General features: G+C 37.5%; 1 protein-coding gene and 1 long non-coding RNA gene across 3 annotated transcripts in view; one reads left to right on the plus strand and one right to left on the minus strand.

The window, feature by feature from the left end:
* Positions 1–25,024, plus strand: part of GLI2 (GLI family zinc finger 2) — a 270,083-nt gene that overhangs the window by 28,924 nt on the left and 216,135 nt on the right. The gene's annotated exons all lie outside the window — the stretch shown is intronic.
* On the minus strand, positions 13,352–24,388 carry LOC148116561 (uncharacterized). Its single transcript, XR_015731694.1, has 2 exons — positions 24,143–24,388; positions 13,352–16,413 (listed from the first exon to the last, which is right to left on the minus strand). It is a non-coding gene; the product is annotated as an uncharacterized LOC148116561 (long non-coding RNA).

Genomic DNA, 25,024 nt, shown 5'->3' on the forward strand with positions numbered 1-25,024 from the left:
CTCAGGGACGACTCTCACCCTGGTCATCACTTCTTTACCCTCCTACCATCGGGAAGGAGATATAGAAGTACTGTATAGCCAGCTGCACAAACAGGCTGGAGAACAGTTTTTATCCATGGGCTGTCAGACTCCTGAATGAGAAATAACATTGTAACTATGTAGTATGATGGACTGTAGGGCCGGCACAATGTGTAACATGTTCACACTGGTGCAATAGGACTGGGTGTTTTGTTAAAATGATTTATTGGGTTAGGGATTTTCTGTCTTCACTGTGAGTTGTATTGTGTTGGGGGAGGAGGGTACACTGAGGGAGCTCAACCAATCTCATTGTACATATGTTGTGCACTGACAATGAATATTTGAATTGAATTGAATTGGGCTATAACCATTTGGTTAAGGACAACTTTCTCAATCAGCCAATTTAACTTGCAAAGCTTGTCATCAGAAAGGAAAGCTGAGAGAAAGAGCAGAGAGTTGGCATGCAGAGGGTTCCAGTTCAGTCCTTGGCATCAAAAGATAGAGCTGAGAAACGTGCCTCTGAAAACTTTTATCATTCAAAATCAAGAACAATGATCCAAAACAATGTTTCGGGGATGGGATCCACCCATTACTTTAAGTATACATTAGTGTGACACCAAGGACACACAACGTTACATCCATACACTACATTAAATGAGGACACACTGAATAAACCTCAGTGTGGTTTACTCAGCATACTATGTGAACTCAGCCAGTGAGGCTTGTCAACCAAGGCTTTTAATAGGTGTGAACTCAGCAGATTGTGATTTATTCTCTTAAACAATAAACAAACAATGGCTTAGTGTATCTCCTCCCAGCATTCTACGTTTTCTATTCTGTTACAGCCTTGTCACGGCTAGCCAAGATTTGAAACTTTAACTGTCTTTTAAGCTTCCAATAAAATACCTTCAGTAAGCCAGTCTTAAAACATATCCAAGTTACAATTGAGATAGCCATAGTTTTGGAAGACTGTATGTTTGTAATAGGCAAACTATCTTAAAACACAGATAGGTTGTTCCCCAAAATAACTTATTCTTAGGTGTTTAGTTGAGGGGTGAGAAACAAGCAAGCCTCTAAAAATTGCTGAATTTCCTGGCAATTGCAGTCACCTAAGGGCGAATGATGTGACCCACTTGGGGTGTTGCAATAACACTGCCAACAGGTTGGAAATCAGTTTTTCTAAGGCCATTGTAACTTTGAACTATCATTATACAACTGGTCATAAGTTGAGGTTTATTTGTAGTGAAGGATCACAGACTCCCAAACCTTAATATACAGGTAGTCCTCGACTTACAACAGTTCATTTAGTGATAGTTTGAAGTTACAACGGTACTGAAAAAAGTGACTTATGATCAACAGCCGTGGTGGCGCACTGGTGAGAATGCAGTACTGCAGGCTACTTCTACTGACTGCCAATTGCCAGCAGTTTGGCAGTTCGAATCTTACCAGGCTCAAGGTTGACTCAGCCTTCCATCCTTCCGAGGTCGGTAAAATGAGGATCCGTATTGTTGGGAACAATATGTTGACTCTGTAAACTGCTTAGAGAAGGCTGTAAACCACTGTGAAGTGGTATATAAGTCTAAGTGCTATTGCTTTTGCTATTTTTCACATAACAGTTGCAACAGCCACATGGTCATGTGATCAAAATTTGGATACTTGGCAACTGACTCATATTTATGACGGTTGCAGTGTCCCAGGGGTCTTGTGATCATGTTTTTCAACCTTCTGACAAGCAAAGTCGATGGGGAAGCCAGATTCACCTAACAGCCATGTTACTAAGTTAACAACTACAGCAATTCACTTAACAGCGATGGCAAGAAAGGTTGTAAAATGGAGCAAAACTCACTTAAGAACTGTCTGGCTTAGCCACAGAAATTTGGGGCTCAATCGTGGTCTTAGGTCAAGGACTACGTGTACAGGATAAATTATTTTAAACTCACAACTCTTTTCTCATCATTCCATAAGTAAAGAAAACCTATATTTGAGTATACCATGAGAAAAAAAATCCTCCTAGGAGAACTTTATTAGTTGTAATGGATTATTTTATTATAGACTGTTGTGTAGATCTAAATCAGTGGAGCAAATGAATGCCACTGATTGGTGGAAGATCAGAATAAGAACTCAGTAGCCTTGTCAGAGGTTACTGCTGGTGTGCTGATTCAGGAAATCATGATTTTGCATTCAAAATGGAGAGAAAGACTTACTTCCCTCTTCGTAATATTTGTTTCTAAATAAATGCCAGACTGGGTTGCTTATAATATTTGTGAGAAATATAACATGCCAACTAGGTATTCCGTGATTAAATAGTGCTGAAATAGTGCTATTAAGATTCGAGTTATTTATAAGAATGTTTGTTGTTGTTTTTTTAAAAAAATATTTTATTGATTTTTAAACATTAAAAAAAAACCAACCCCCCCAAAAAACATAAATGCAAAATTACAAAAAAGAAATAATTTTTTTGCAAGACTGTGACCATTTACACAACATATCACTACAAAATTCTTACACTCTATAAGAATTTGAAGAACGTTGTTTTATTGAATTGAGTGAGATGTAGTTCTAGCTGCCCCTTTTAACTAAGTCAAAACTTGTATCAGTAATTCAAATAACTTCATGCCAAAATGTTTCTGGAGTTGTCCTGGGATGTACAATGCTGAAGAATTTAATATAGGTTCCAAATTGTGGTTCACATCAGATTTTTATCTCTTTTCTCCAGTCTTTATACCTTATTTGGCAGTGTTATTCCTATCAGTAAATACTGCCTGCCCTTGAGTCAGATCTTTGTGAAACTGTTCAGATGTCCAAGTATGATGTGTCCCTGAGCCTCCCCTGTAGTGATTCTTCTTTTTATTATTTTTTTGGCTGTCTATGGTTAAGAATTCACTATGGCCTAAAAGCAGTTTAAGCCAAACTTCTTGATGTGAAAATTGGGAGGTGGGGGAAGCGGGGGTTGCAAGCTGCAGTTTATCAAAACAAAAACTTGCATTCCAAAACAGGGCTACGATTTGGCAGGACCTGAAAAAGTTGTTCCTATCCTGTTGATAGCTCCATAAAATGGAAACCTGATCTCTCGATGTGAGGGTTGGTTTTGGGGGGTTTTTTTGGTCAGCTTTTGACACGTTCCCTTCAACAGCTGGAATCAGCTTCTTGTCATTTCCTCTTTTGTAAGGGTGAATCATGGCTGTAGAGCTAATCAGTTATCACACAGGGTTCTTCAGCACTTAAAAGCGCTCGCATTTTGGCAAAAAAGGTTGGGTTCAGTTCAAGGACTGTATAGCTCTCCCAAATATTTGTTTGATTAGGCTGCGGTTGTCTTTTACATCATGGTGGCCAACCCCAAATGTTCCAGAAAGGCACGAATTAGCTATTCAAGATGATTCATTTGGGAAAGGGTTCAATGTTAAAAGCTCCATTCTTCATACTTTGGCGTTCAATTCAAAAATAAAAAGAATATAATATATATATATATATACACAAAGTTCTCATGATTTCAAGCATTTATCTATGGTCATGAAAACTGCAATCATACTTGATCTTACTTAATGCTTTATATATTTTGAGCCAATCCTCTCCAGATTTAGAGCCAAAGAAACTCAAGGAAATTCAACTCCTGCAGTAAAAGTAAATCATTCCCACGGAAAAAAAAACCAATAGTTTTTTTAAAAAATTAATATTTTGCTTCTGAGAATATTTGCATTTTTGCAACAGCTATTGAATGGAAAAAGGAAGGATGTTTAGATATTGGAAAACATAATAATAATAGGACACATTTTTTGAGTATGGGAAACCAGGCAGATGGGCCGCATCAAGATTTTTGAAAAGTAGTCAGATGTTTCCTAAATCTTCTCATCTTCTAAGATAGCTTCCTAATGTCTATGGAGATTTTCAGTTACCCAGGTCATAGTTCTCCCAAACATGCTTTCTTTCAAAAGGCAACTGGACTTTCTTGTTTTGCTTGAAGATGCTTCGCTTCTTATCCATGTAGAACTGAACTGAACAGAAGAAGCTTCTTGGACGAGAAGCAAAACGTCTTCAAAGAAAACAAGGAAGTTCAGTTGCCTATGGAAAGAAAGCATCTTTGGGAAACTCTCAATCCCAGTATTCTCCATATACATTCTACCAGAAGTTCCAATAATTCCAAGATTGCAAAATACAAATCAATTCATTCTCATTGAGATATCGTAATTTCTGGTTAAGTTAATTTACTCCTAAAGATAATAAGCCAGCAGTATAAATATGAGTCATCTGTATGATGTAGCTTCAAAACCAGGCACCATTTTAGGCTTCATTAAGAAAAGTTTCATTTCCAAATCATGGGAGTAATATTTCCATTTTTTTTTGCATTGATTCCAATTTGAATATTTGTTCAATTCAGGGCACATTTTAAGGATTCCAATAAATTTGAATAGATTGAAAGAAAATCAGAAAGGATCAGGGAAGAAGACACAGAGCCCTATGAAGAAAGCCTGAAGAAATTGGATATGTTTGGATCGAAAAGCCTGAGGGATGATTTGAAAGCAATCTTCAAAATACCTGAAAGAGTATCAGATAGAAAATGATAAACACCTCTGTTATTCCAAAGTGCAGGACTACAAAATAGTCAAGAGAAGTCATATGAAGGCAGATTGTGATAAAATATTAGAGACTTTCTATCAATAAGAGAAATGGATTTTTTTCACAATGGAAAAAATTACCAAATCACCCAGAGAGGTGCTGAGTCATGGCAACTAGACTTATTTTCTTTTTAGTTTGAGATGTTTTGCTGCTCATCCAAACAGCTTCATCAGTCAGAACAAGTTAGTTAGGGAGAGAGTTGTTGGAATGTACCAACTCCTCCCACACAAACCTCAGGGTTTTTTCCCCCCAAAGTGTGTTGCAGTATGTTGATAAAGATTCTCAGTCATTCAAGTAAAGTTGTCTGAAGGTTGAATCATGGCAACCGGACTTATATTCTAAACTAACTAACTAATTAACTTGCCCTGATTGATTAATGAAGCTGCTTGGATGAGCAGTGAAACATCTCAAACTAGCAACAAAATAAGTCCAGTTGCTATGACACAGCACCTCTCTGCGTGATTTGGTAATTTTTTCCATTGTGAAAAGCTCTTATTAATAAAAGTCTCTAATATATTATGACAATCTGCCTTCATATGACTTCAATTGACTATTTTGTAGTCCTGCACATTGAACTACAACCTTTAGACAACTTTACCTGGATGATTGAGAATCTTTATCCACATACCCAGAGAGGCACTGATCCCTTCTCTCTGTTCAAGCAGAAGCTAGATAGCTGAAATACAGCTATATTGAGTAGAGAGTTGAACCCAGTGGCCTAAATAACCAATTTCACTACCTGAGGAACCTACGTTCTAGAGTTATAACTGTTCCAGCCAAAGATTAGACAACTATGATGTGCTCAACTCTCTCTAGAATTTGTAATTTGGCCACAAATTGGGCAAGGAAGCCAATATCCACCAATGGCAATCTGTGAGGCTGTTGGCTTCACCTTTTATTGTGGCAGTTGAGGGACAGAATATGAACAATCATATGTGTTGAGTTTTGTGAAGTAATAACAATGGCACAAGGCTGGTAATGAACAAATGGAAGGCTGCCGAATAGGGGTAATGTTAAGGGAGAACTTGAAAGTTATGGTTTACATTGTACATGCTTTCTGAAACATACTGCCCCAGTTCCTACCAACTTTGCTACTATACCAACTTTGCTGGCTTAAAATTTTAACGGGTTATTTTAAGGGTAATGGGTTTTAATATTTTGGGAAGCCAATTTGATTTAATTCTGCTTTTAAATTATTTTAAATTTTGTATTGTATGTATTTTAATTTTGGCTGTGCACCGCCCTGAGTCCTTCAGGAGAAGGGCAGTATACAAATTTAAATAATAAATAAATAAATAAATAAATAAATAAATAAATAAATAAATAAATAAATAAATAAATAAATAAATAAATATCACTAGTGCTAGTTTTACAAGAAACCAATACATTTCCACTTGTGACTTTTTAAAGATATGTTTAAATATTTTACAGCACAGCAGAAAAAGTCTATTGTGCATTTAGAGAAAGTAAAGGCAGATCAGCTACCATCAAGATCCTCTGTTATTAAACATTTTACTGGGACCTGAGAGAAAAGCTACTATGTTATACATAGGGCTAGAGTACAAAAAGTGTGTATGTGTATGTGGGGGTGGGGTGAGGAAACTGCTAGTTAACAACATTCAAAGGTAAAATTAGCTCTGTGGTTCTTTTTAACTTTTCCTACTACTGAGAGGATTCAGAAGGCCATGACGTTTGAGCAGTGGGGGAAAAGGGGACAAGTCTGGTCTAACATGTTTATTTATCCTGCTAATGATAATGTCTGGAGCAGAATAACCTCCCATGAACTTGTATCTTGCAGCCCGGCTGCAGCTCTTCAAGAAAGACATCATTAAATCTAGAAAACAGAAGAGGGAGGTGCTTAAACACTAACTATTATCTCCTTTCTACTAGTTTTGAAGAGATGGGGCTTCTCCTTATAAAACACCTGCAAAGAAGTATCTGGTGGTGTGGGTGGTAATGGTCAAAGTTTGCCCACACAACTTCTAGAAACCAAATTTCTTCCATTTAGGCTATTGTGGATCCCCCCCCCACTCCCCGATTGCTGTTCCTGTGCTCAAAAGTGTATTCTTTCAACTTGGGAGCTTCTTTCAGTCTCCAATGTTCTTGGAGAACTTGCTATGTTCTGTCTTCCTCAGAGCTCTTATTCTGCTTATCTGATAAGAAAGGCTAATCAACAGTCTTTTCATATTTGCACCGTGCATAATTAGAATATCATTCTGGCAAGAAAGCAAAGAGCATTCAATTGCTTTCTCTAAATCTGTTGTTTCGGTGGGATCTGTGGCTGGCTTGTTCTTTCCACTGTTGAACTCCCTTGCAAAACTGCTCTACGCCCAGTTCCACTCCTTCCTTGATCTTGAGAAATATCTCTTCAACTGCATTTATTTTAGCTTCTCGTAGTGAGGCTTTCTTGGCTGGTCTCTTGAACAGGAAATAATATACAATAAAGGTATATTTCCATTGCATTTGTTTAAATGGATGCTGACCTAGAACTAGTTTGCATTTTAAACAGAGGAAGCAGGGAAATCTGAGTCGTTTATACTTCTTCCTTTGCAACGGTTCTTATTGTTTCTATGCTTTTGCCAAGAAAACAACATGGATGCATCCATATGGTCACCAGGAATCGAGCTCACTTCGAGGAAGAATATACTTTTAGTTTGTGTTATGTCTAGAGAATGCCGATTATATACATAAAAAATTAATAATGGTATTATGAGTAGGAAGAGGCATTATACACCCTAGTATTCCCTCAATCTTGCTTTAAAGCAAGATGCATCATAGAGCCGCCACATCATTTTTAGCATGTATGTTAGGAGACAATCTCAAAGTCATCTGGGTATGGAATGGCCATTGACCCATCCCTGTTTAATCCACTGCTTCCCTCACCTATGGTTCCTAAACATAAAACCCATTCTTCCTCTTTCAAAAGGAAGGAAAGACATTATTGGCCACTATGAATCTCTTAGGATATGTCCAGCCTGGCCCTGAAAGTTATTCCTCAAGTTCCCAGATCAGGCAATAAAGGCTTTTGTTCATGATGTCCATCTGCTAAATCAGAGAAATGTATTTATGCTGGCCTGGGTTACATGATCACATTGGGAGATGAAAACCGGGTTACATTTCTCACTTGCTAACCCTCTTATTGGGTTAACAAATCAGGGACCTGAATTAGTTTGGAAGTTGTTATCCCAGAATAACTGAACATGTAAATATTTATGTTGCTCTTACCCTTTCCTTTCCTCCTTCTCTGTATCTATTGCCTTTTTCCTGCTTGAAGGCATCTGTAGAAGACAAAACATAATCAGTTTGCTTTGACTGATCATGTTGCAATTTATTTTTAATTGGGATACATACTCTTGAACGGATGCAAGACAGCTCAACTCATACTAATGAATTGATTTCCAAAAGTGACATTTAATAATTATCTTCCATGTCACTTACATTAGGAATACAAGGTTTAACTCTGAAAATCATTTTAATGAGGCATTAGCTGTGAAAGAGGTGTGTGTGTTTGTGACTAGCTAGGAGAGTAACAGAATTTTATGATCTATTTGGAATTATAGCAGTCAGAAGAAAATTTAGCATTCTACAAGTGCATAATTTTTTTCTTGAGATAGATACAAAAGTCCTTTAAAAAAAAAAAGCAAATAATAAACTTACATTTCCCTGCTTTTTAATTTTTGTTTTTTGCTCCTTATCTGGCCAGCTATCCTAGGGATACCATTTCCAAGTTCAAAATCACAAACAGGTGGAAGGCTGGGCAGCCTTACTCAATGCCAAGACACATCTTTGTTCTGTCAAATATTCCCAGTTCAGTTCTTTCGTTTCTCCTACTAAGAATAGTGCAGGCTTCTGTCTAAATCTTGAGGAAAAGCCATTTAAATTGTTAGGACATTAAATCATGAAGAAAGCCAATTGTGTATGTGTGTTTGTTTGTTTTTTAGTTCAAAGAATATGACAGTATTAAGTAAAATCATAAATGGTGTGTGTGGAGGGAGTGAATAGAGCAGTTTATTCTCTTACAAAAACAGTGCCTGCTCCTGTGCTCATCATCCACTGGACATAAACGCATGGAGACTTGGAAGCAATGAAAAGAAACACTTCTCTACACAAAACATAATCAAGCTATAGAATTCATTCTAATGACATGAAGCGATGATCTACACTTTTAAGTGGAATTAAAAGGGTAGAGGACAAACGCATAGAGGACCAATCTTTTAGCAGCTATTGGTCTTGAGTATTGTAGATTACCTCTTGAGAACAAGGCAGCATGTCTTCTGCACTTGGTACAAAAGTGCAACAATGGAAAAGCCATATCACTTTCCTGTCACAGCTTGTGAGCTTCTCAAGTGCATACAGCTGGTTAACAGTTGCCCAGACAGTTGGATGAATGAAACTATGAAGCTGTGGCCTCAATTAATATTTATATTCTTATGAGTTGAATATGCCACAGGTGTACCCAATGAAATGATTTCCTACATCACTTCCTTTATGAAACCTTGCTTTCCTTATTTACAGAGGCAACCATGAGACTGTTAATGGCACACACACTTGTAAAATTATGGGATTTAAAGCACGGGTGTCAAACTTGCGGCAGCACATTGCTATCACGTGACGTATCGTAACTTTTTTCCCCTTTGCGGAGCTGGGGTGGGCGTGGCCTATGTGTGACACATCCGCCAGTTTGACACCCCTGTTTTAAAGCAATGCTTCTAAACCATTGAGCCTTCACATTTATTCAAACAAGTCTTCAGTCACAATAGGAATACTTCCTGATAACAAAGAAGCATGTAGGCCACCTTTACACAATCTGAGTCTCTTCAGATGTGTTTGGAGGACGTACAGCTACTGTCAAGGAATTCTGGAAACTCTACAGCTAGTTCTCATTTACCAACAGAAATTAGGATTGGAAATTCTGTTCCTAAGTGACACAGTCATAAGGCACAATGTCACACGATCATACCGTCTTATGAGAGCAGTTCCAGAAGTCCCAGTTACCATCATTAGATGAATTCTATACAGTTGTATTCCATAGTCACAGGCTTACCGTTTGCAGCCTCCTGCCAGCTTCCTTATGGACTTTGCTTCATTAGGAAGTTGTGAGTGAAGGCTAAAAATGGTGATCATATGCTCACAAGATACCGTAATGTCGTGACAGTGAACTGGTTGCTACGTGCCCAAATCATAATCATGTAACCACAAGGACACTGTAATGGCCACAATTACAAGCACCAAAATGATGGTCCAAAAGTGTAAGCCGTTTCAAAGCAGGTCCCTTCCTTCCCAGTAAAAGCGTATGCCAACCACATATGGTAATTCATTGGTACTTCTATAAGCCTTTTTATTTTGCCAGATACTTGGGAGATCAGAGAAAGATATGTGTAAAAGCATCATCATATAATTAGAAGTCTGCATTTGGCTTACTGGACCATTTATAGATATCCAAATTAGTTTCCTATTCAAACACAAATGAAACCAGCAGTGAATGTGTGGTGCATCTGGATCCTTGCACTGGCCAGAGGTTTGGACTAGATGATTCTCATGGCCTCTCCCAGCTCTTCCATTTTATTCGAAGATCTCCACGGTGTGATAAACTATAGTCTTTTGCCATTTGTATCTAGTCACTGGTTATAAAATACAGGATGAAAAGTCTCGCATGTCAAAGCTTCCTAGATATTTTGCAGCCTGAAGTAAACGGAGAACTAAACGAGAAAAAATGCCTAGTTTGCAATATTATTATAATGACATAGGATCAAATGCCAAATGGCTTCTAGCCAACTTTGCTTTAAGTTGGAAAAAACGCCCTCCAGGTCTGTTATTCTGGATTTTTGTTTGAGCCAGGGTGCTAGGGGTGTAATGGAAATACTGACAGCATGCCTCACCTCAGAGCATAAAGCAAGTGAAACGAACAGATCCAATTACACCATGGGCTGACGGGGATCCTGAGGAGATGAATCTTTTGTGGGGGAGAGTTCTTTGGCCCAGAGTTCTTTCATAGGAGTAAATGAAAATGTCCCTCCCTCTCTCTCCCCCCCTCTCGCTCCCCTCCCTCTCCCCCCCCTCTCTTTGTGTTGCTTTTTTTAATATTTATGTGGAAAAAAAGCTTTTTGAAAGGAAAAGATAGTGGCACGATGTACATCTCTATTTCTCCCATTGACTGGTAAATCCTACAATATCTTCCTACTTTTCCCTTTCTTTAGGGTTTAAATGAGGGGTGTCCAACCTTATCAACTTTAAGACTTGTGGAATTGTGGACTTCAACTCCCAGAATTCCCCAGCCAGCCATGTTGAAGTCCACAAGTGTTAAAAAGTTCCCCAGATTGGACACCTCTGTTTTAAACTTACCTCCTAGAGGGAATCATGTATGGATTTCCATTCTGACTGTGCTACTTCTGATATTTTAGAATACTTTTCCTAAGCAACCAGAAAGCAAGCTAAGCACATAATGGCTTTCATCAATGACTTCTTCATCCAGTCCAACTTTCTTAGGTGCTTCAGAAGTACAGAACTCTGAGTGGGATGCAGTGTTGTGCTGAATGTGTGAAGGTGATTTGCAAGTGTCCTTGGGAGCGGGGGTGGGAGGGGAAGGCTCATCTCAGAGTTTACCTAAATTCCAAGAGCAAGGATATAGTTTGGCTTTCTTTGGGCCAAGTAGAAATCTTGGGACTTCAACTCCTAGAATTCCCCAGCCAGCATGACCAGTTGAGAATTCTAGGAGTAAAAGTCCACACCTCTGGAGATTGCCAAAGTTGGAAAACTTTGTGGTAGGCATTCAGAAGGAGTGAAACTTCCACTGATAACATTGTTAACAGTAACATGCCTGCATCTTTGGTTTATCATTTTTGATGCCAGGGAGTTCTTAGACAACATTTTCTTGTATCTTTTCATGGCATCTTGACCTTGGTTCTGAGGAATGTACAGCCACCTTGACTGTATCTGCTCTGACAGTTCTTCTCATTAAAATTATATTGTAGGAGACGGAGAATTTTTAATGATAAAACTATGACTTTGAAAGCATAAATATAACTTTCTTTGTTCAAATGCAAAATGCCTATATCTCATGACCTTTCCACCTATTTCTGAAGTGGGGGGGGGAGAACTAAAAACACAGAGAAAATGTGGTTCCCCACACTCATTCACCACCATTAATTGTTCATATGTTAGTGTGGACTTGTACATTTAGGCTTGCACAGTGTTCTATATAGAAGTTTAGAAGTTGCATTGCCGTAGGTTAAATCACTTATGTATCTTTCCTGCCTGCTGTTATAAGGAAAGTTGCAGAGAAAGGAGAGAAGCCAAAACCACTGAGATTTGCTTCTGTGAAAAGACCAAAAAGTGTCAAAATAATTATCCCACTATATTCTATCTTGGTCAGTCCTCACTTTGGAGTATTGTGTTCAGTTCTGTACACCCCAGTTTCAAAATATATCTTTTGGTTTCTTCCTCTTGACTGGAGATTTTCAGATGAAGGCTTGATACTTCTCTGTTGAGAATAGTTAGTGAATTCTGCAGTGTATAGGAGGTTGGATTTGACCTCTTAGGACTCTTCCAATTCAGTGATTCTATTCTATGAAAGATTTGTTGAATGTCTTTAGTGCTAGACATCCATACATCTGAAAAATGCAAGAAATCAATTAGATATCTTCACAAATATCTAAAGTTGTTCTCCAAGTGATGATTCTCTTTGATATCTTCCCCATGCACAAAAGCTATGTCATGTCAAAGGGAATAAGGACAGTAGCCTTTTTGCTCACAAGTCCCATACATATAGAGTATAGCTAGACAGAGTGTGGCTTTACACTTATATCTACTAACCTACCAATTGAAATAAGAATTTAAGAATTGAATAATTAAGGTTGGAAACATTCCTTGAGTTAAGAGTAGTTTGTACATTTATTTATGGAGTATAGCTCCAATTTAATAAATTTGTTAATATGATACTTGGAGAAGAACTAAAAGTTTAAAGATGTAAATGTGAAGTATATATTAAAAATTGGGAACTTTTCTATGTTTGAAGGAATCTGGTCCTATTGCATATGGATCATAGCTAAAAAGATAGTTTGACAGTTAGTCTTTGATTTATGACTAATCACTTAGCAACTGTTAGAAGTTATGACTAACCCAAAAGTTAGAAGCTATGACCCAGATTCAAAGTTCCAACAGTTGTACTCCCTCCACGATCACATGACTGAACTTCAGGCACTCAGTAACATGGCCACGTTTATAGCAGTTTGCAAAATCCCATGGTGATGTGACCACATTTTATAACGGTTTTGCTGAAAACCGTCTCCTGGTTTTTGGCAAAACTGTGCCTATTGAAAACCATTGATTTTCCTAACAACCGTAGTGTTTGCCTTACAATTGCCACATTCACTTAGTAATTGCCACAGAAAAATGTAAAATTGGATTGGTCATGAGACCGACCCATTTTATCGACACAACATAAGGCTGCAATTGGTAGGCTCCATTAAAATCGTATGTTGAGGACAATCTATATTTATTGGAAAGACGCTGATTTATTGATTTAAAATCTTAGATTGTGGATATATGTTTATTTTCTATGAACCTACTTCATATTGATGCAGACAAAAATGAACTAAAATCTTTTAGAATAGTCATGTGTAAATCGCCTTATTTATGTCTGTGTGTGTGTGTGTGTGTGTGTGTGTGTGTGTGAATTTTTATAGTGTTGTCCGTTCATTTTTCTTTTGCTACATCTTAATTGTACTTCTTTTCTGACTTTTTATTTTATGTATGCTAAAGGCAGTAGCATTATTTCTAAAAATAATTTCAGTTTTCCCCTTCAAATAAGCTTTTCAAAGTAGCAAACAATACAGTGCAATTTAAAACTAAAAAAAACACACCAAACCAGTAAATATAAAATTAGTTACAGAAACTTGATAAAAGAAAAAAAATCAGAGGGGCCCAGAAAGCAGTAAGAGGCTCCAGCAAAATAGTGAAGTCATTATTCCCTATAGATCCTATATAGCCAACCACCAATCTTGAAATTAAGCCAATTCAATTTGGTGACATGCTACTCTGCTTTTTCATAAAATAGAGAGCCTTAGCTTAACCATGGTGATTCGTGGTCTTGCATTTTTTTCAGTGCTTCTCTGGAGTGGCAGCAAGGTAAAGATTGAAGTTCTGGTTTAGATTAAACATAATTTCGTTTCATATTTAAACCTTATGTAGCATTGAATTGTAAACATGTTTGATGAAAGCAAGCCAGATTCCTAAACTAAGGGTTGAAACTGGTTTGCTTCAAATAACCATTGTTAAGGCTGTTCACATTGCAGTGTGGATTAGGACATAACAAAAAGCTGTAATAAGTTTTCATGACCTACGTAAAAGTTAGAGCCTCTTCAAAGAAGGAAAGAGTCCGATGGTAAAATCTTGCTCTCATTCAGTCTTGCGGTGTTACATAAAGGTTTAGTATTTTGTACAAATGCAGCCAGTATTTCTGGCTTCTAAACTGGACATTGATAGCAATGTGTAGAGAAAAATACGTTTTTTTAAAGTTGGCACTTAGCAGAAGCTAGTAAGAGAAATAAATTAGGAAAGCCCTATTTTGCTGTAATGTGTCAAATCAGATTTGTGTTGGCTTCACTAGGATAGTGGGCAGTGCAGTACAGGAAGAGCTGAAGATATGAATTTGGTACCAGTACAAGATTTTAAGAGTTGTGAAATATATATATAGAGAGAGAGCCACTGTGTTGAGTCAGTAGTAAAACATTTGGCTCAAACTTTGTTTTATGCAAAGGAAGCCAGTGATAAATGATAGATTTTTAAAAAATGAAAATAAAGAGTTTGGCTTCACGGAAAGTGGTAATTTATCACTATTTACCTGTATGCTAGCTTTTAAAAAATTAAAATTGGATTAAATTGTATTTTGAATCAAGAATATACTCATGCCTTGAAAAAGGGTAAGCTGACCTAAGATATTTAATCATTTCCATATTTCATATGAAAAGGTGAATATAATTCTCTCTTCATTTTTTATCCCTTCATCTCTTTGTGACTGTAAATTGGTGAATTACTTCCTAATTTAAATTTAATCTATGTTTATTGTTAAATATTAAACACTGCCATCTTCTTCCCACAGACCAAGACAAAAAACTTTCTTTTCCTTTAAAATAAAGCTGGATCAACCAAAGACTTACTTGGTCCAGTTAATTTTTTTCCATGGTGCCAAACAACTTGTCTCTTGAGAAACCCACAAGCAGGATGCAAACACATTAGCATTCCTCCAGTGATGTTCTCCAGTGATCCAAATAACTGTCTCTGTGTTGCTTCGTTGAGCCTGTAGGATAAAAATTTTTGGGTAGTCTTCAACCTCTTTCTTGATCTACACAATCTGGCTCCGCCTTTCTGCTTTGGTAAAGCTGCTTGGTACAGCTCCCTCACTTTTAGGGGGCTGACTTGATTTTCCATCCTGCCCTTAACTATGGGAGGTGAGATAGATAAGTCATCAAATCAAATCAAATAAATAAATTCCACACTTTTGTGTGACAGGAAGAAATGGTGAAGTGAAGTGCAGAAGGAAGGAAGGAAGGAAAATGAAGAAAGAAAGAAAGAAAGAAAGAAAAAGAAAGAAAGAAAGAAAGAAAGAAAGAAAGAAAGAAAGAAAGAAAGACTATAGCGCAACCTCTTGGGTGTGTAATATGGGGATGTGTAGCTAGGAAAATGTGTCCTTCCTCCTTTGAGAAATAGAGTAATCTCACAAGATATAGACAAAATTGACTTTTTCTAAAAGAGGGAAACATAAAAGGTAAAAATCCTTACAACTTTTTAACTAGTCACATGCAAAATTGTCAATGGTGGAAAAAGTAAAATCGGAGAGCTGTGAGAACTGCCAGTAGTATCTCTCGAGAATTTCCAGTGCAAAAAAATGCACAAGAAAAGTTAAGACTCTCAACAGACCATACAATGGCATTTGTCTGTTACTCAGAACACACAATCGCTGAGTTTACAGAGAGAAAACGTACATCAGAGACAGTGTGTATCAAAGACCCTAAAGCCTAAGTAGCTCCACACATTTCAAGATAAAAGTAATCTTACTTGGTTTTTCTACCTCAGACTTGTTACTTATTCCTTAGAGATGAATGGATCATTGGAACAAAGCTTCTTCCTTGCTGCTCAGATCTTCCATATTCTCATATATTTCAATCTTTAATCAGACTCTCAGGAGTGTGTACTGTATATTGGAGCCTTTTTCCTAGTCCTCGTCTATTACTTCACACCATGATTTTTTAAAAGTCAAAAATCCTTTTCCTCTACAGAAGGGAAGATTCTAGGGGACCTCTTTTTGTTACCTACTAAGATAAGCATCCTTCTTCAGGAAGATCCTGTTTGAGACAGAGAAGATATTGGTACCAATGTCTTACAGTCTATGTCACAGGTAGCTGACAGATTGAAATCCTGTGAAGGCGGGTTGGCTTCACATCACCCTGATACTGGAAGCAACACATACCTTTCTTGATTAATAGCCAATCATTCCATTCATTTCTCTTTCTTTATTTGGTGTACCAATTTTATAGTAGCAATTTCCGTAGTTTACATGTGCTGGGCCAAGAATCGTCTCCTTTTCTCTGTCATGCATTTCCATTCTTCAAGCCATCAAGAGATTCTGGGTACCATGAATGCACTGGCTCTGTCCACTTTGATTACTTACTGTTATATATTTTGTTCTCCCTTGTTTCGCTCACCTCTCGTCTGTTGTAAACTACTGGTGTGTAGTATTTCTTCATGTGGATTAATTGTAGTCCTCCAATTGTTTCACTTGCCCTTTTCAGGAAAAGAGAAAAGGGAAGAGGATACATGAACAATGAACTGATTCCCAATCTAGAGTTTTCTTGGCTGATTCCCAATCCTCCTCTAGAGTTTCTTGGCTGATTCCCAATCCTCCTCTAGAGTTTTCTTGGTTGATTCCCAATCGTCCACTACACCATGCCTAGAAGTATGAGGAATGCAGCTTCCAGAATTCCTAGTCCACATACCCAGAGCAGAAAATTGAGATCAATCCATAGGAGAAAGAGGTCTTAAGCAAAGGTTTTAATAGGGCCAAAATCAAGCAATGTTTTTTTGCGTAACACTTTTAATGATTATGTTATTGATGTCACCCAGCCTTCAAGACGTATTTAATCCACTGGAATCTCCAGGATATGTTATTGTGGATTCGGTTCCTGAAATCTCATATGTGCAGCTATACGTGTGGGTGGAAAATGGCATAGGGCTCAACGGAGTCTTTTTTTTCCCTTTGTCCCTTCTCTTTCTTCCTTCTGTAAATGTAATTGTATAGGTTGGATGAGATAAATTATATTGCACATTTTTAGCTTCATGAAACAGCTGGTTAAGGGGGGGAAAGGAAATTTCAGGTTAGTTACTGGTAAAACTGTCACTATAACTTTGTGCAAATGTATATAGATTGAGTGTGTCTCATGTATGTTGAGTGTGTTAGACCAGAGCACATTCCGGTAATGGGGTTTTTTTCCCCAGACAAATGCATATACTGGTCACCTTTTTAAATAGTTTTGCCTCCTGTAATTTTCAATATGCTTCAGTCCTCAGACAGCTATTTTGACCATTACAAGAGTATCAAGATCACTACACTTAAAGAAGTATTTAAAATGCCTTTCTTTCCCACAGTTTGTTGGTTTATTTAGGTCCCATTGAGGTAGCTTTCTTTCAATATATGTAATGCAGCTGTTAAAATACCAGAGTTGTCCAGGGCAAAATCATACAGCAGTTTCCTTACTGAGATCCTGGGCATTTCTGAACATGTTAACATCACTGTGGAAATATTTCAGTTCCCAAACACAACAATCACACTTTCTGCCTGCAGAGAAAGTCATACAGATGAACAGGCTTGGTAATGGAACCAAGAGTTCTTACTTTGAGTTATGACTGGAGGGAAATTTCAGGCGTTGCATAAGGTGTTCATCTGTTATATTATTTCCGAATAGGTAAGATTTCCATTTGGATTTTTCAGTGCCAAATGGTTCTCCCCTACCATCAATCTGTTGCTGAGCTTATAAATCGCTTCTGGCACAGGACCATGGAAAAACTGTGCACATAAAAATCAGTGGATAGGCTTGTATGTTATAGAGATACCGTTGTTCGTATGACTTAACGGCAAGGCATTATAAACAAGGCCAGGATGTTAGACAAAGATGAATACCCTATTATGAAAAGTGAGAACTGGAAACTTCTTAACAAGTGTACTTTATGTTTACAAGTATGAGGCAAGCAACATAGGGATATCTATCGCAGGTTTTTATTTGGGAGGGGGGAAGGGTATATTCTCATGGTCACTGTAGAGCAGTGTTTCTCAACCTTGGTAGCTTGAAGATGGGTGGACTTCAACTCCCAGAATCCCCCAGCCAGCAGCACTGGCTGGGGGATTCTGGGAGTTGAAGTCCACCCATCTTCAAGCTTCCAAGGTTGAGAAACACTGCTGTAGAGGGAAAACCTGGCCAATCTTGACTGATCTTGAGAAAAGCTAACCAGTGTAAATTCTTAGATGGGAAATTTTCAGGAATACCAAGTCTTTAGACTAGATTGGAATATTGTTTAACATTCCATGATGTTTGAGAAAAAAAAGTCATGGCCAGCCCACTTCTACATTGTTTGCCAGGAGAATTACATACTCACATCCACCATGTTGTCATTGGAAGTTAAGGTTGATTCAGTGGAGGCCGGCTTTACATAAGCAGGTGAAAAATGTCATTCTTTCAGATACCTGAAGGTCCTCCTAGCAAGAATTGATTAAAGTGGCTTAACTACCAGAGAGTTGTTTTTTTCCCCTAGATAGATACTTAGATTATGATAACTTCTTTGCTTAAGTTTATATGCTGTTTTTTCCCCATCTATTGAAGAAGAGGAGCAGAGAGGCTTCGAACCATAGTGGCTATCATTCATAGCAGTAAAACACATGCATTGCTTACTAGCAGTTCTAATGTTTGTCCCCAGTAAGATTGGAGAATTGAAACGCCAATCATAGAGGTGTTATTAATCAGAGGGCTAGCTGGAGGGATCATTTCGTTTAGTTGAGGCTGCTTCATACATTGAAAGAGTCTCTCCAATCAACAAGAGCAGCAAAAGTACTTGATGCCAAAATCACACGTACAGTGAAATCATCAAGCAAATGGGACCTTCATATATTTGTGTCCCAATATTTGACACAAGTGAATATTTTTGTTCAGGGTTCAACTGTGGAGCTCTTGATACTCTCTGACTTTGCTTGCAGATGTTTTATTACCCAACCAAGCAGGGTGGATTTGATTTAAATCAAGTCAATTTAAATCGCGTTTTAAAACATGATTTAAATCACTAGTAAAAAAGGCTTGATTTAAATCGACTCGATTTAAATCATAACTTTTAAAGAACACCTGTCATCTGTCTTGCAGCGGCTCCTCCTCTGACCCGCTGTTGATTTACCGACAGTCCCAATATTGCAGAATATACAGCCTCATGCTATATAACTAAACTCCATTTCATGCTGAATAAACTAAATTATTAATTATCTTAAATAGAAAACTAACTTTAGATAGATTTTTTACTCCAAAAGCATTTTTAAAAATAAATTTAATAAAAATTAAAAAAATCCGATTAAATAAAAAAATCCAATTTTTTAATTTTTTTTTTTTAAAAATATTGATTTTTATCCATCCTGCAACCAAGTAACTTCATCAGTGCAATAAAACAGAATTCAGTCCTGTGGCCTTAGACTGCCACCCTAATATAGGGGAATAATCCAGTCAAATTCTTGGCACTTCCCTAAATGTGTTTTTATATGTTGTTACTATGATCCTGATATCCCTAAGATGAAAAGCATATCCTATAGCTATATCTGCCCAATGATCAAGACCACTTCCTCTATACCTAATTGCAATATATATCAAGCTGATTTCTTGGTTTTTGCTGCATTCTTTGTAGTTGCTGTACTTAGGAGTAGTTTTAAGTGCTGGAGGCCAGGATGTTTCTTTTTCCTTAATATGCCAACTCTTGATGTACCAGCTGGTTTAGACTTTATGCTCCACATCCAGGGTCCACCTTCAGAAGTTGGCAAGGGTACTGGGAAAAAATGGTTACAAGGTCTTACTAAACCAGTTCCTGTCCCACAGATGTGAAGACAGAGACAAAAATGAAAAAGTTTTCTAACTGGCTATAACTAAATGCATTCAGTCAGTCCCACAAAAAATAAATAAATTCTGAGGTAGTATTTATAGGGTTGCCAGGTCTGCTTCCAAAAAATAGCGGACAAGCGGGGGGGGGGGTTTAAGTAGTAAAAAAATAAATAAAAATTACAATTAAATTATGTATTTTCTTACAAACATTTTAACACGTATTAAAATAATCACTTCAAAACTTTACTTAAAATTCAAAACATCAAATATATTATAATAATATGTAAAATATTAAATTATATTTTAATTTCATCATAAAGCTTTTGAATAAAAAAAATGTCCACTATTTTGTGAAAAAAAATAGTGAACATAATGTGAAAAAAGTGGACTGTCCGCTCAAATAGTGGACACCTGGCAACATTAATTTCAAATCCAACCTGTAAATTAGTTGTTTTGGTATAGTACTATATTTGAAAGGATTAGGCTAAAACTATGGTTAAGAAGCCCCAATAGTCAAATCAAAGTTAATATTTCTGTATGCAGGAAATGCCCATGTATGTTGTTTCTGGTGAGCTGTCTGCTATCCATGTGTGTCTTCTTTATGAATTTTATCCTAGGCTCAGCTGGTACTTGTTAGCTTTCAGCTGGTGCTCATCTATTCTTGCCCAGGCTCAACACTCCCTCAATGCTCAGTAAACGATGCCACCATATGGTAGCACTGAAGCCACTTAGAGGTTAGAATCAGTGGAACCTGTTCAGGATCTGAAGAATAAGAAGGTATGGGATCCAATTTTGGTTCCAGAGCAGATGATGAGACTCTCTAGGGGGTTTTGTGAACTTTCAACCACTCTGGGCTTTTCTTCTGGTTGGCATCTGAGCTAGAGATAACATCAACTTCCTACTGTATTTTCTTTTGTATTAATTTTATTGAGGGTGGGGTTTTTTTTTTTTTTTTTGAAATATAGTAAAAACTAATGCAAATTAAACTGGAAGGAAAAACGACAGTAAAAGAAAAGTTTAGAATTTGCAGAAAAAAAGAAAAATAGTGAAGAAAAGGACCCCCCCCCCAAAGACAGTAATATAAAAGTGGCTTCCAACTTTCATCACACCGAGCATAAACTAATGTAGTAACTTTTCGCCCTCTTTTAAAATTACAAATATAAACGAAACCTCCTGTTCTTCCCATCTTTGTTGTTCTTGTTTTAACTCAGGGGTGTCAAACTTGATTTCATTGAGGGCTGCATCAGGGTTGTGTTTGATCTCGGGGCAGGGGTAAGGGCGTGGCCATGGTGGGTGTCACCAACTTGACGTCACTCATGTCGGGGGCGCCTGTGGCCTGAGTGCTCTGCCAGCGAAAACGAGCTTCTGTTTTCAGCTGGGACAATCTCCTGCAACCCTCTGCCAGCAAAAACAGAGCTCGGGAGGATCTTACGTGTCCTTCACAAGCTTTGTTTTTTCAGCTGGGATGGCCTCCTGCACCCCTCTGCCAGCAAAAACGGAGCTTGGGAGGGCTGCAAACGGCCCTCGCGAGCCCCGTTTTTATTAGCAGAGGCATCGCAGGTTGGTGCTTCGCTGTTTCCAGGATGGCCCCATAGGCTAGATCTAAGCACCCTGTGGGCTGGATTTGACCTGCGGGCCTTCAGTTTGACACCAATCAATCATCTCCCACTCTTGGCAACTTTATAGACAAGTGCTATACACGATATCCTGTCAAGCACAGCTTCTTTCAGTTGTTGGATATTCATCTTCGGATCAGATTTGATGTTATCAAGCTGGCATGTTCTTTACTTGCACCTCCTTCTTGTTCCACTAACCACTCCTAGCATCATTGCTTTCTCCAATGAATTTGCATGTATGACATGATATCCTTCCTATAACCGAACTTTTATTTATGCACAATCCACGAATCATCATCTTTTTAGTTCTGGCTCAGCCAAATGTCCATTATGGGTTAGGTTATCAGAAATACCAAACAAATAGTTTGGTCAAATGCACCTATAGGTTGCTCCTTATCTAGAGTTTTTTAACCCAGAGGATGTAATTAGTGGAGAGATTCTGTTGGCTTATCAGACAGTTGCATAGGCTATAGCTCTTTCTCCTGTTCTCAGGATTATTTTCACCCATTACAACAGTGACTTGTATGCAGCTTGTGTGCTGAAGACCAGATACCTTTAGGACAAAATGTGATTGCTTCAGGGACAGCTTTGATACCTGACCTCTCCAAAGTCTCTCTTCAGAAGAAACTAGGAAATGATTCTACACTATCCACAAGTTCCTGATAATAGGATTCATATAAGCTCGTGTTTAGTTTGGTTGAATCATGTTTGGAAAGTGTAGTGGAGACTATTAATTGAACTGTTCAGAACTGTTTCTCTGATCCAGCAGGCTTCCATCACACAAGGAGAATGGAATTTATTGGTCAGTACTGAATTCTTATTTCTAAATTGTATAAGGAACTTAAATGTAAAGAGTAGACTTACTGTTGCATCAGATAATCCTTCAACCCACAAAGAATGGAGGTCAAAGCCAGAATAGCCATTATGTAGACTGAGGTAGCAGACAGAGGCAGAATATTTTTGGGTGTAAATTACATCTTAAAGCAAATGATATATATTATAAAATGGAGGGGGAGAGATAACAAAGTAACTTGGTTTGCTCCAGGTTTGTATGTTCTTTTATCTGTGACTAGGAGGTAATAGCAACATAGTTGGAAGGGATCGTGGAGGTCATCTAGTCCAACCCCCTGCTCACGCATTTATTGCTTTGCTACTGGCAGCAAAATATCTTAGATAATTCTTGATGGTGACATAGGGCAATAAATATATTAATAAAATATTTCTATTGCCTATTCAAATGTGGGCTGGCTTTTGCTCAGAAAAAAAAATGCTTGGTCATAACTAAATGCTTACTGCCTCATCAAGAACCGAAAAACTTGATGTCCTATGTGTAACCTGCTTAATCAGACAATATTATTAAACTAACAAATAATTATCCATTTATATATCTTGCCATTAAATAGCATATATTATGAGACAACACTTTTAAAATAGATATTTCTATAATTGAGAATACTTGTTAAATTCAACTATTTACAATCGCTTTATTATTTGAGGAAATCACTTAACTTTTAATACATATCAATAAATAATATATCTAGATTTTCTTCTGAAAATATGTTCAAGCCTAAAATGAAAAATCTAAAGTCAACTGAAGAAATAGTATTATATATGGGATGAAATGTCACTTGGATTTGTAAAAACATATTTAGAAATCATTTTGAAACACTTCCATGAAATTCTTAAAACAAGGTTAATTTAATTAATTAATTTATCTGAATGTTTTGGTACTACCAGTAGTAAAATCTAGTTTATTATGATCATTTTCCAAATCTTAATAAATTTACATAACTTTGATTTAACTTTCCAAAAGTTTTGGTCTCAGAATTGTATTTCTAAGCTAAATCCACACTCGAGTTGATATGATTAAAAAAATAAATAAATAGAAGGTTTAAAGACAAATAATTTATAGGTGCCGGTATAAATGTTTGTGAATTAAGCATTCCCCCCTCCCCCCACCCCTTGCTAGTATCAATTTGGGGACAGTAAAAAATATCTGATGCCCACCAATATAATTTAGACTACAAAAGGCTATTTAAAAAGAAAGGTTCTTATCATACCTTCTATCATTTAAGAAGTGAGGGACACCAACTGTACAGGTTCTGACCAGTTTTGGAGAACCGGTAGCGGAAATTTTGAGTAGTTTGGAGAACTGGTAGTAAAAATTCTGACTGGCCCCGCCCCCATCTATTCTCTGCCTCCCAAGTCCCAGCTGATTGGGAAGAAATGGGGATTTTGCAGTATCCTTCCCCTGTCATGCCCACAAAACCACGTCCACAGAACCGGTAGTAAAAAATTTTGAAACCCACCACTGCAACTGTACCACTGGAGGGAAACAGGGCTATAATATGGAGGCTGCACCAGAGCAGATCCACTTTCTAGGCCATGCTCCTATAACTGTATGCCCTGATGATGTACTGATCAGACCCTTTCCAGATGACCTCACAAGAAATGAGGACTCAGTTTATATTAGGTGATGCCTTATGTATCCAGTTGTGCCATGTAAGCTTAAATTTTTTTTAACAATTTGAATTGGGCCCAGAAGTTTACTGGTAACCAGTACAGCAATCACAAAACAGAAGTTCCTTAGCAATAGTGGTTTTCCCCTGCTAACAGTTGGCCATTGCATTCTATATTAGTTTTTCCTTCTGAGTAACATTCAAAGTCAGTCCCATGGAAAGTGTGTTGTAATAATACAGAGTAGTGATAAGAACATGAGCCACTATAACTAGGACTTTATGGTCTCAGTAAGGCCATAGCTGGTGCACTTACCGAATCTGGAGGAAAGTCTCCTCATCACAGCCTCAACTAGTTTTTCAAGCAGCTACCATGAATCCAAGGAGGTCTGCAAGTTATAGACCAGCTGCTTCTGAGATGTATGAACCTCATTAAATACAAATAGCATTTCCAATGTTTCTTCTTCTGTTTGGACACTGGAGCCAGCAAGATCCTTATAAAACAGAGAAAGTGTAATATTCCAAAGTGTGAGCACTTGATTTGTCCTAAGTGCAAAATGAACTTTTAAAGTATCTGTTTAGTACTTTGAAAACTGCATTTAATATGTGTTTTATGTGCCTTATGTGTGTTTCTTGCATGGGAAAAATGCAGAGTCTATTTTAATAAAACCACGTAATGAATTTTTTCCCAGTGTCTTTTGAAATAAGAGGGAACCATTTGGGATCGGTTTAGAGGATGAGGACATGGAAACATATGGAATCAGATCAGTTTGGCAGGAATAAAATTAAAATTTGACAGGCGTTTGGAATAGGATTATTTCATAAATTATGCTCACTCTCAGTAAATAATATGTAGCCCAATATATGCTACACACAACCACATGATCATCATGAATGGATGCTTTTCCCCTTCAAACTCAAAACACAGCAGGGATCAACATCTCTGTCAATTTAGACAAGATTTTATAATCTTCTGAGCTGGTAGCAAGTCAGGCTCAGAGGTGGAGTTACTGAAGCACAATGAAGTATACAGCAATCAACATGCAAGTGGTGGCCTAACAGATGTTATGGTGCATGGGTATTTTTTTATTAGAATGTTATTGCCTTTCACCTGTATTAAAGAAACTTTTTTCCAAGGAGGACGGGAGTTGGGCCATAGCTCAGTGTTCAAGTCCATGCTTTGCATGTGATAGAGGCA

This window comes from Pantherophis guttatus, chromosome 1, assembly GCF_059756535.1.
Source record: "Pantherophis guttatus breed Tessera chromosome 1, ASM5975653v1, whole genome shotgun sequence".
Taxonomy (NCBI): domain Eukaryota; kingdom Metazoa; phylum Chordata; class Lepidosauria; order Squamata; family Colubridae; genus Pantherophis; species Pantherophis guttatus.